Source organism: Tenebrio molitor, chromosome 1 (assembly GCF_963966145.1).
Source record: "Tenebrio molitor chromosome 1, icTenMoli1.1, whole genome shotgun sequence".
Classification (NCBI taxonomy): domain Eukaryota; kingdom Metazoa; phylum Arthropoda; class Insecta; order Coleoptera; family Tenebrionidae; genus Tenebrio; species Tenebrio molitor.
In genome coordinates, this window is record NC_091046.1 from 19,277,308 (window position 1) to 19,290,460 (window position 13,153).

General features: G+C 33.5%; 1 long non-coding RNA gene across 1 annotated transcript; it reads left to right on the plus strand.

Moving 5' to 3' along the window:
• Positions 1-10,941: 10,941 nt before the first annotated feature.
• Positions 10,942-11,823, plus strand: LOC138139224 (uncharacterized). The gene is made up of 2 exons (XR_011162241.1): positions 10,942-11,519; positions 11,576-11,823. It is a non-coding gene; the product is annotated as an uncharacterized lncRNA (long non-coding RNA).
• Positions 11,824-13,153: the final 1,330 nt, after the last annotated feature.

Here is a 13,153-nt window from a genome sequence, read left to right on the forward strand (position 1 = left end):
GCAATTTACCGAAATTCTCTGACTTAACCCAACAAATTACTAAATTTGAAAATCATGGCATGTCATATTTAAAAATCGCCAAGTTTTAAATTAGTATTTTAAAATAAAAATAGCACCTTTAATCTTATTATTAGTATCATTTCAAGCGCAATAATTTTATCTTTCTATTGATACCACTACCTTACCTGTAAGTTCAATTGGCGAGCAGGAATCAGCAAAAACGTTCACTACAATGTTAATTGCCTATGTTCGAGTTTGAGAATGCACAGGCTGTATACAAATGTTGATATTTTTCTAGAGAAAGGAACTAAAAGTTTTTCAAAAAAAACTTTGGGAGCCAATGAATTTTATGAAAAAATGGGTCAAAAACAATCATAGTAGATTTTTTTTGTTGTCATTTAATTAAGTCACTTTGATAAGAACATCAATCTTAACCTCAGTTTAAATCACAAATGTTTTTCACCAACCTGGAGAAAACCGAGGAGAGGCATTCGAGTTTGAACGTGATGAGATACGCATAAGCACGTACGAGTACGTTACAATCTGGGAATTACCCGGGGAATCCCGGGCAAGGAAAAACAAAAATCCATCTATTTCGGGATTTTTCACAAAAATCACCAATGTCCAAGTTATGAATTTTATTCCAGTTAAAGTTTCCATACTGTATATTGCTTTGAACATAAGAAACACTATTACTATAAAGGAATTTTTTCAACGACTGGTACAGTTGCCGCCGTTGAAATCTCAGACAGGAAAGATTTAAACACTCTGTATAAATTCCGAAATTTGATTAGCGTAAACAGGATTTTTATCAAGGATTATAAAGTCAGTGTCAGTATTTTGACATATTAGGTCAGAATCGCGTGTAACTTTTGAAATGCCGCAATTATCTGATTTGCAAATATGTGTTTGACTGAGGGACGGTGTGAGTATAAGAGCCATTGCGAGAGAAATTAATGTGGATAATGTTTGAGTGACATTTTGAGAAACGTCACTTTCAATACCATTTACAAAGTTAAAAGTTTGGCGTTGTCAAAGTGTCTGAGTTTTCAACGGCCGCAACTGTACCTACTTGAAAGCATAGAAAAAACAATTCAGGTTGATCTTGAAATTTCGTATTTCCTAGAAAATATTATTATTAAAATTTTATTTTTCCAATAAAACAGTAAGTACATTTCCATATTTGTACTAACAAAGCGAATGGCAATTTGTGTTTACAAACTTTTAGAGAAGCCAAACACAATTTTCTTGATAATAAGCCACTCACCGAGATAGAATTGTGTTATCAGCACCAAGGGTCACGGGTCATCACTTCATATCCTTCACAGAATTTTACAACATACATTTTTGAAGACGTGCACACTTGCACAGGATCTGATATGTACGCTTACTGGCTAATTCACATGATTGCATATTATACAGGGTCTCTGAGAACTGGCAGACCAAAATAATACGGTGAAATCATCATCTTCGGGGAATAATTGGAAAAATATTTTAAAAAATCCATCCTCATTGGATTTTAAAATAAGAACGTTTTTAATTGACCAATCACGTGTAGATATAAAATTACATTACATAGTTACAAATAAAGCAGGAAAACTTATTTATAGGTAACTTAACATCAACAACAGGATTGGTCAGTTTAAATTGCTTCTTTCCTAATCACTATTTAAGATAGATTTTTTTAAACATTTTTCCTATTATGCCCAGAAGATGATGAATTCACCGTATTATTTTGGTCCGCCAGTTCTGATAGACCCTGTATTGTTATTATTCTGTTAATAATAACTAGCACCATATGATGAATAATCATTTTTCCTGAAATCGTCAAGAAAGTGGATCATTTCAAGACGCAGTTGTATCTGGAAAGTGTCACTTTTCAAGCCTAGTCAGTTTTGCGATTATTGCCTGCCGAGGCATTTTACTATAATAGTTATAATCGTTACCTAGGTGACTGTGTCCGACTTGATGCGATAGAATTTTATTTTTAAATTTTTAAAAAGCGATTTCAGAAAAAATGTAATACATTACGCAGCATGAAAGTGTATGCAGGGGCGCGTGGCTTCTGAAACCCACACAAAGGGGCAGCTTATTAGGAGGTAACTACTTTTACGGCCCCAATATAACCTTAGAGTAAGTGGACAATTATACATGACCTAAATAGGTTGTCAAAGTGACTGTTTTTTGTTCACTGAATGTAAAAGTCTTTTACAATCTAGAACAAAAAAGACTTTTTTATTATACCTGAATCAGAATCCCTGTTTTTGACACTAAAATGCGAAAAAACACTAAAGCTTTAAGGTCGCTTAGGTAACAACAAATTCACCTATATTTTGAACAATGGTAAATAGACATTTATACACAATTTATAATAGCAACGAAACAACAACAATTTACCATTTCTATATCAACGATTAATGACACAGATTACTTCGGAAAAGGTATTTCAATTTATTTTTTTTGTTATAATTTTCAGATTGTAGTGCGTATGATACACGTTTATAAGGGCCTTTAAAGCACTTGCGACGTTAAAGGTTTCCTTATAAACTTGTATCATAATATACTATTATGTTCAGCACCTTTTTAATTAAAGAAGAGGTCACAATTTTAAACTTGTAATACTTAGTACAATCGGAATTCTTGAAATTGATACCGCTTGAAGCAGATTCATATTGTCTAGAAGACTACAAACTTCACTTCGTGCCGCTTCTAATACATTCATAGACAGATCATTTTCATCACTTTCGGAACTCATTTTTGTTTTTTCTTCTTTCTTTATTAAACACCAGTAATTCTCACAAAATTGTAGGCAAACCTTACAAAATTAGAATTATTACGTTTGTTTGACAGCTGCTGTCATAATAGTTGGTCAGAGCATACCAGATTTAATAAAACATCAAGATAATTGTAGACACAATTTTCTTTGAGTTTCCGCTAATGTGGAACTGTGCAGTTTTCGAAAAAACGTTGTTTTATATTCGATTGCGAAATTCTCTTGCATTCTCCAATGTTCTCATTCTCGAATGCAAAAGTAGCATTTCGCAATCTAGAATCAAAAATAACTAACAGGCCTTCAAATAAATTTATATTATAGCAACCTATAGAAATTCAATTGTTTGCAACATTTTTCCAGCGTAGAAAATGACACAAGAAACGTCTGACATTTTAACGAAATAAAATTAGGTTAGAAAATATTTTTATTTTTTGTAGTGCATTCTCCCTATTCCCCCTCCAAGAAATATGACAATATGAAATTGGGAAAAAGCTTACTATGTAACCTGTGTAACTCCGGAGAATAATTGGTTACCTATAAAAATTACTTTACACTGTTAACAGAATTAGAATGTCGCCTACGCCTACTCTGAATATATATTTATTTGAAGGCCCGATATTTCTAGCCTTGTGATACAAATAAGTAATAACTATTGTTCGATACCTCCCTAAAAAGTGAATCTGTATCCATAGTTACCAGTTTACTGAATTTCGTTCACTGTATTTCACTCACCCATAATTGAAATTCGATTTTATGAAAAAAAAAATGTATATTGAAAATAATAACCAATAATTAACAATTCATCATTTTACATATTTCATCAGCATCACAATGCCAGCCATCGAATATGCCCATCATTAGTAGGTACAACTTTCTGAAAGATCTACTCTTGGTGCGCCGCTTCCAGTAAAAATTTGCAAACATCGTTTCTTGAAAAAGTTGCAGCTTTTTTCGGTTCATGGTTTCTACATTTTGTTTTCAAAAAGGAGGTAAGACTACTGAACTTGTACCATTTATTATATTAAAACAACTAATAGCTTATTAAAAAACCTCTTACTTGGAGTTTCTCGGTTTACCATTGTGTAAAATTTTCCAATTATTTCTGGTATTGTAATTTTGATTTTGTATGCAACATTTGGTACTTCGCACTTTCGCAGCACTTGCCTCTTCCAGGACATCATCAGGAATATTATAATTCTCCATCTTTCATTTCCACAACGTCTACACAATCATTTTATTGACGTTAAAGAACTTGGTTTATTTTGTATTTTATTTTTTTCCATAGCAGATCCCTCCGAATTTTTATATTTAAAATTTTGAATAAAAAGTTACTTTCTAAGGGAGTCATTCACGAAACTCGGTAAGGCCAAGGCGATCTTCATTTACCAGGCCATGACTCTGACCAGAGACAGTGTGCTATGGAATGGCTTACCACAGTCTGCCAACATTGCTTCAACAACATTTAGTGAAAAAAATTAAAATCCACTAAACCTGTCATTGTAATATGTAATTGCATTTGTCAAATATGAGTGATCTAATAATTTTTTTTCTTTTTAAATTAGTTTGACTTTTCGTTTTGACAAGTTGTTACATTTATCAAAATCCGTTCACATAGGAGAAAATTTTCAAATTCTGACAGTGTCGAACAAAAAAAAATATTTTTTCCAACTTTTTTTTTTTCTCAAAAATCTCCTTATGTAAGATAACAAAATTTTTATACTGTCATTTAAACAATTAAAAGGGCTATCAGAATCCATTTTAAATTCCATTTAAAAAAACTATCGATGACGTCATAACTCGAAAACAATTGACTGCTTGGAATTTTATTTTGTATTAAAATATGTATTTTTATAAACTAAAATTGACCGGACCATAAGTTTTTTTGAAAAAAATATTGTTTAATTTTTAATGAATTTATTCCATACTTTTGCCACTCACTGTGTATATCGATTTCACCCTGTATGTGTCTGCAGTTTTAAGCCGAAAGGCGTGAAAACGTTAAGAACCACTGTGGTCGCTCACATGGCGTAGCCATCAGCTGCTTTGGATTACATATGTCGTTGACAGAGGGTGAGTCGATGAAAGGGTAAATGAAAGGGTAATGAGGTGTGGTGATTGAGAGAGATCATTCGACTAGAAACATTATCTGTTACGCTACACACATTTCAGCGGTATCTGCAATACAATAAAAATGATTTCTTCGTATATCATGTAAAATATTTTTAACAACACGAAATTGTTTGACTACTATTACAAAAACTACCTATAAAACGCAATTCTTGTTGATTTTATACAGGATGTAACAGACATAGTTACATTACTTTTTAGTTTTTACCGATAACAGCACTCACCAAATTGATTAACTTCTCTTTATAACAATTGTTCGAAATCGCATATATTATTATCATTTGTTGCCCTTTCAGGGCACAAGGGCATTTGCACAAGGTTTGAGTCGTGGAAAACGATGTAGGAGGAGGCCCTAAGGGTGTCTGGCAAGAAAAAATGCGAAAATTCCACAAGTAGCTAAAGTAAACCACTTTTCTTTATACAAACGTTCAAAAAAAGATGTCTTCTTTCATAATCAACCATTAAAAATATAAGGTGTCATTTAAAATTTTGAAGTGACCGTGATTGAGGGCGGCCGGGTACGGAGTTATGATGTGACATCTATACTAAATTACATCCCCCTATGCATCGAATCGCATTTCAAATTTGTAATGTTAAAGACACTCGAAATTCAGAAAGAGTTCCAGCATGGGCAGATCCCCAAGTAGAAGGGAAGAAGGAAATAAAAGCAAGAAAATGGATAATGAGATGAAAACCATGATTAGAGAGATAAGAGAGGATACGGCGGGAATAAGAGGAGAACAAAATATATAGATACTAAGAAAGGAATTAGCGGCAGTGAGAGAGGAGAAGAGGGAGCTAAGGAAAGAATTAGCGGCAATGAGAGAGGAGATGAGAGGAAGAGAAGAAAAATGGCAGGCGGAGGACGCAGATTGGATGAAGAGGATGAAAATGATAGAGGAAAAGATGGCACAAAGAGAAAAGAAGGAGAGGAAGAATAATGTTATAATAACCGGAATAGGGGGAACATACATAGGAGGTGGAAGAATGGTTAGAAAGGAAGATATTGGTGAAAGTGAACGTAAATGAACCATTTAAAATAAATAAGGATACTCGCAAGATGATGCTGGCAAAAATAGAAAGTTGGGAGCAGAAGAAGAATATTATGCTATATAAGAGTAAGTTGAATGAAAGAAAAGGTGAGAGGATGTATATAGATGACGATTTGACAAACGAAGAAAGAAAAACATAAAAGAAGTTAAGAGAGGTGGCTAGAGAAGTGAGGGATAGAGGAAAAAGGGTGAAATAGGATACAGGAAGATACAGATAAACGGGGAAAGGTTTATATGGGATGAGAGAGAGGAGAAACTGAAGACAAATTTTTAGAAGGAGAGAAGAAGAGAAGACGAACCGGCGAAAAAAGATGAATAGAAAGGTAGATGGACAAAGAAAACGGAAACTGGAAAATAAGCACAAAGGGGAAAGTCGCTACCGAAAGAGTACGAATGGGAAGGTTAATGGGCAAAAAGAGAAAAAAAAAACGGAAGCGCTACCAGGAGAATAGAGAAACAATATAAAGTCGAAGTCTTCAAATTATCATTTATCACAACAAATGAAATTATGATGAAAACGATATTATACATCTGAAGAATTTGTCACATACATTTCCTACATAGTTGCCAAACTTATCCATAATCATTTTGAATCACCCAATATACTGGGTGCCACAAAAGTACGTTGTTAAGTATTCATTAAAATATCAGATCAGGTCAAGTGAGGTCAGTAAAACCGACATAAAATCACTTCTTGGAAATGCTCGAAATAATGAAGTGAATAATTGCACACCTGATCACAATCATTCAGAATTTTTATGCCACTGGCTAGTAAAAGACAAATTTGTCAAATTCTTTTTTTTTTTTAATTAAACGAGATCAAAGCTGCACCTTTTGAGCCTCCACATCTTCAAATCTCAAAGGTATAGAATTTTTCTCGTTATTTTCTAACATAAATTGACACTGCCCCAATGAGTTGTTTCGTGAATTTTGGGGCACCCAGTACACGACCATTAGTATACCTTCGGACAGCAGCATTGGCATTTCCGCTACATTCCCCATACACAAAATACATATCTGCATACTGCTCGATAGAATATTCGGGCATTGTAAACGAGTGTAATCTTCGCAGGCGACGGATAAAACATACATCAAGTTAAAGTGCAGACTTTGACAGTAGTAAATTTCGAATCGTTATCAAACAATCATTTTTAAATCGAAACATATAAGATTTTTTCGTGCACAAAGCAATATTTTAGCAGTCTCAAAACAGCAGGGAACAATTTTATTTTCTGAAAACGGTTTAATTTATCCAAAAATGGTATAAATGTGTTCGATTACATTTTCCCGGATAAACTCACCCTTAAATTCTTGGGAGATCATTCCTTAACACCCTGTATATTCAGTAGTGGCGCGTAGTCTTAATTTATCTTAAAGATATTTGTATTAACAATTTTTTGAAGATTTACAGTAATGAATCAGTATACGTGAATGGTAAATGATAACTTATCATTTATTAAATATTATAAATATAATAAGTTTCATTCAATCACATATATGAATGTCGAATAGTAATTTCACGTAAAGGTAAGTTTTTGCAAAAATTTTGATTCTACTATACCGTATGTGTTTGAACAGCTTCTTTATTATCGTTAAACCTTCAGATAAAAAAGCATCCCCATAGTCCCATAGTGTTATCGTATATTGACATTTGATTTGTAGACATATTTCAAATTCATAAAGAATCAGTGATAGTCTTAAAAGATAACACACTTTTATACATGTCAAAATCAAGGAACATATGTAAGTAAATATCTGTGATTGCCTGGTAAAGCAAATACCAGTTTAAAATGTTTACTCATATATATCCTAAGCAAATATTAAGGTAAGATAACACCAACCGTAGAATTAAAAAATGTTTTCAATAAGAGTACTGTACAAACTTATCTTTAAAATATGTTGTATTTAATATGTTCTGCCATGCTTGTAACAGTTTTTTGTATAACAGACTCTAAATGTATTTGATAATATATTCACTAATAACTAAAATAAAACTTAAATTAGTAAGAAACCAACAAAAGATAGTACTCGTAAATGTAGTAAGTCTGTACCGTAAATGCATATACGAGGAGCAGACTTTTATCTGTTCAGAATACACGTACGTACCTACTTTGATAGTAATAACTGAAATTGGGCAAATGTGGAAAAGTGAATCCAATTTTCGTAGCCAGTCTGTACATCCATATTTATACATACAGAGTGTCCCAAAAATGGCGTACTAACGGTGCACTACGGTGTAGAAGAGATTACCGTAAACGTCAGAAAAATGTTAAAAAAATTCTATTGGACTTATTTGCTAATTTGGAGGTCTTTGAAAGTGGCACTTAACGGGTCAATTATTTCGAAATATATGTATTAAATTGTCATGACAGCTACCTCTAATCGTACATATTATCACAAGGTACAAGACCACTCACTACCAATATCTAATCCTGCATAATAGAGAATTTAGAAGCTTTGGAAATCGAAAAAATTATTTTAAATCCACTACGGTAACATTGCAAGGTAATGATGTAAGAATATATCATTGTTTACATTGTATTACCGTTAATAATAATAACAATAATAGATTTTTTTTGTCTAAAAGTTTTTTTCCATATTTTTTTTTGATGTACACTTCTATTAAAAAAAAGGCATACACGTATTGAGAGCTACTGTAAAGGGGATAAAATTAATTTATCGTTTCCAAGAAAACGTATTACTGACATTTTGTATGTATGTCAAATGTGTGAACACTGTTTTTTATAAATTTTTAAATTGTTGTTAGATTGTTGAGAGTTGCCTTTTTCCATAAATTTGTGAATAAAAGTTTGAATTGTGTTTGTAGTAATTGGTAATACTTGCCTAATAAATAAGGCAAAACATTTATAAAATCTCTGAAGAATAAATACATCGATCAAATCCAGCTATCATCACGGGTTTTGTTGCAGGTTTCTAAGTAACAACAATTAAAAGATAGGTTTACGATATGGAAATCTAGCCAAAACTGTGCTCACTACTTGTACGCTTTTTTTCTGAATAGAAGTGTACATTTAAACATCCTCGATAACGTAGTAAGTAGTTAGTACGCCAATTTTGGGACACCTGTATACATTCTATCCCATGGAAATGATTCCTAAGAAAATAAAACAAATTTATTACGTTATTTATACAGTGCATTCGTAAAGTTCGGAATAAATTCGATAAAACTGTAAGCACTAATTTCTGAGAAAAATCCTCGAAGAGGTCAACTTATGTTGACAGCTTTTCATCTCCTAATAATTATGACATCAACAATTTTTTTAACTGACGACCCCCATTTTTTTCTTCTCTTTTTGATAGACCTTCGTACTACTTAAACGATGAGTGAAAAAAATTACAATTATAGTATATTAAAGAACGAGTTTTATAACGGTTGATTTGGCGCACGAGTCCCAGGTGTAGAAAACGACCCGTAGGGGAGTTTTCTATGGGACGAGTACGCCAATACCCCTATAAATCCAGTTTGTTATGTTATTTTTTATAATTTGCACCCTTGTCTTAATTTTTAAATTAAAAAAAATCATCAAATTCTAGGGAATTTCGTATTAATTGGTAATTCAAGGTAACGGATGCAACTATGTACATCTGCAACAGATGTTAAAAAGTAGAATTTGATTTGGAAGTTTTTTGGTGTAATACACTGAAATATTGATAAACATTTCATTAAAGTACAGTGTACTTTTATAAAGCCATAAACGACTCCTACTGACTGACGTTTATAGACGTATTATAAACGCAAATTCTAAAAACAATTTTTTTGAGAAAATGACAATTTTTATTTAAAAAATTTAATTTAATTTTTATGGTAAAAATTTCTTTTCTATGGGTTTAGTTAAAATCGAAGGTTTATTTTAATAACCCAAACAATTTAGCAGATTTGCGGCAGAGAATTCGGGCTGAAATGGAACAAATAAGCCCTCACATTATTGAGCGGGGCATGGGTCACTTGCGCGCCGCGGTCAGAAAAACCTACGGGTGGGCTTAATCCTACAGGACAGTTGCGCGCCAAGTAGTAATAGGCTTTTGGTCAGTAGCCCGCGGCGGTCAGTTTACCTGCGAATCGCACCTAGGTAACAGATTTATATAAAACACTGAAATGTTAGGGGAAATATTTATATAATTTCTTGCTATATTGGTAACAAACACTTTTTACAAAATCAAATCGGTAGATACCATTATTCTTACATGTAGAACTTAATTAAATTGGTTACATATATGTAACGCTTCCTATACATATTTCGAATTTTATTTATTGTATTTATCCACCCCCTGAAGATTTTCTCAAATTTCAGAATTCCACAAAACAACCCGACTTTACCTACAGATTTTACTAAGAATAGCAAAATGAAAAGAAACATGTGCAGTGCAAAGGGCAATAAGTAGTCCTACCTGTTTAACTGTATAGCTGTATTTTATTATCTTAATCCCTCATCTGCGCGCAAGTGTCCTGTACCTTTTGGGGCCGTCAAACTTCTAGCAAAGGGTAAACTGACCGCGGCGCGCTACTGACCAACACCCATTGAGCGCAGTGTACAAAATGTCGGTGAGTGCTAAATGGTTGGCGGAAGGCAATTTCAACATTTACATTAAATTTTATTGTTAACCGTAGATGTTTGTTTGTTTTTGTTTAAGGTCAATTAAAATTTTTACAATAAAAATTAAATTAATTTTTTTTTTTATTAACACTGTCAGAATTTGTGAACGGATTTTGATAAATGTCACAACTTGTCAAAACGAAACGTCAAGTTAATTTTAAGCGATTTTGGAGCCTTTAAGGGGCTCGTCGAACAAAAAAACGTTGTATTCAACTCGTTCGTGTGTAAATTTTGCCTTTTTTGGCACTCGTGGGCCTTTAAAACGCGAGTGAAACTCGTTAAATAAACCACATACTATTAAGTAAAATTTGTCTTTTTTTTTTTAATTGTTATGTAAAGTATCAATTTTTTTCATTAATCGGTTAGCTACAGCGTGATCAACAAGGACTGAAGCTGTTGGCAGCAAATGACAGCTAAATATTCCCAAATTATGAAATTTTTTTGTGCGTCAGTGTTGGCACCCGCTGCAAGTTGTGAATGTCGAAAAATTTAGGTTATGTTACGAGTTGGTAGTTTTAAAACACGATACGTACAAAACGACCAAAAACAGTATAAAATGTAATTAGCGGTACTTAATAATGGCCCACTGTTTCGATATTCATAAAAGCGACAGGCCGTGCACGCATGCCCCCCCTGAGAAACAGAAACATGTTTTATGCGTTATTATTTTCGAGCTGGATTAGATCCGGGAAAATTTGTAAGGGTGGAACTTTAATTTCTTCTTTAAAATGGTTAGGCAACTTCCATATGACAAGCCGGTAAAGTAAGGAAAAGGAATGACGGGATTTTTAATGGTAAGGATTATTAGGCCCTGCATTAAACGTACCCAACAAAGAACTTTGGATGCGTGTGTTTTACATAAGAATCACGCTTGTTTGGAGTGAAAGCTTTCGCACTGACTTTCGAGGGTTTTGTTCCATTCTACCTCGAACATTCTCAACTACATCTTCTGTAAGTGTAGATGTTCTACCAGTAGGTTTGGCCTTTTTCACATCACCTGTTTGTAGGTAACGTTGCACCCATCTCGTGCAATGCTGCCTAAACGCGAATAAGGTACCGCGCCGCCCAAAGTACCAACTGGCTCGGGGAACATTTGTTGAAATTGGTGCAATGTATCGTCCGTGCTCCGTGGAATACTGCCAACCGTTAGCAGCATCAAAATTTCCAGTCCGAAAGTACGCCATACCAATAAAAATGTCTTGCTCTAGTGTAAAAACCATTTTCATTAATAAATTGATACAAAAATGACACTTGATTTTGAAGTTTAAATTTGCCCGTCAAAACTGACAACTGAAAATGTAATGCTACCAACTCCACTGAAATTTTCATCAGGATGTCATTGTTGCCAACAGCTTCAGTCCTTGTTGATCACTCTGTAGTATGAAAGCCTATTAAAAAAAGAAGAAAAAAGTGGGGGTTGTCATTTAAAAAAAATGATGATGACGTCATTGCACAAAAACTGATGCTCGGGCAACTTAAAAACTCTTGGGGCCTGGCGGCCCTCGACCTTTTAAACTGGTTGCCCTCGAACATAAACATCTTCATAATGCCCTTGATACATAAATTATTATTTTTCACTGTTTTTACTGTGACAGTTTGTTTTGAAGTTCCGTCAAAATTATTATTATGACATTTATGACAATCAAGCTTAGACTACATTGGGTTTTTTTAAATGACATGTAGGGGAAGAGCGGGCAAGTTGCCATATTTAAACTTGGAGAGGTTGCAAAATTGTTTCTGTTAAGTTTAAGTCAGAATCCTTTTACGGCAAGTAAGGGTAATATAAATAGATTGGTATGGTAAGAAGGAAACTCTGTAAAACTTTATTTGGAATTGCAAAACAATATATTTTAGATATTTTGACAAAAACCATCTTGCCCGACATACATAGGGCAAGATGACACCCATGAAACACTCAATCATTCACTTACATAATTCACAAACAAAACATTTAGCACGGTGGGAAAGTCCTGCACACTCTGAATGCGACCAATTTTTACACTTTTGACAACCTCTTCACTGGATGAATTTGAAGATAATATGCGTTTTGTAACTATTTTTCGCTTACTTTTTCTTTGCATTTTTTTTTCTTCTTGTTTCCTTAGGCTCTGGAAATAAGGACTTTCTGTTAGGTTATCTTTATATAAATTGTGCTTTCGCTTAGACGGTTTTCTTCTTCCGCTACCATCAGGCATTAATGTGTCGGTAAATGGCATGGCATAGCGGTATGCTATCTTGCCCGCTTGAACACGATTACAGGTTATTTTTCACCAAACTTTTCTACGACTTAATATATGTATTAGGAAACAAAATACCACGCACTTCCCCACTATATATAGATGTATATTACCAAAGAACCAGGTCATGCTTTATAAAATAGTAATAATACAGCATTAAAAAGTTCGTACTTACCTTGAGACGTTGGCGCGTATTTTTCTGCTGAACACATTTAAAGACAATGGCGGCAGATTTTGAACTTAAACCAATGTTATGTATATTATTACCGATATTTATAAGCTGTTTATAGCTCTCAGTCGACAGATGGAGTGACCGATTTAATACAATGCCTGCTGTGTCGACTTGCC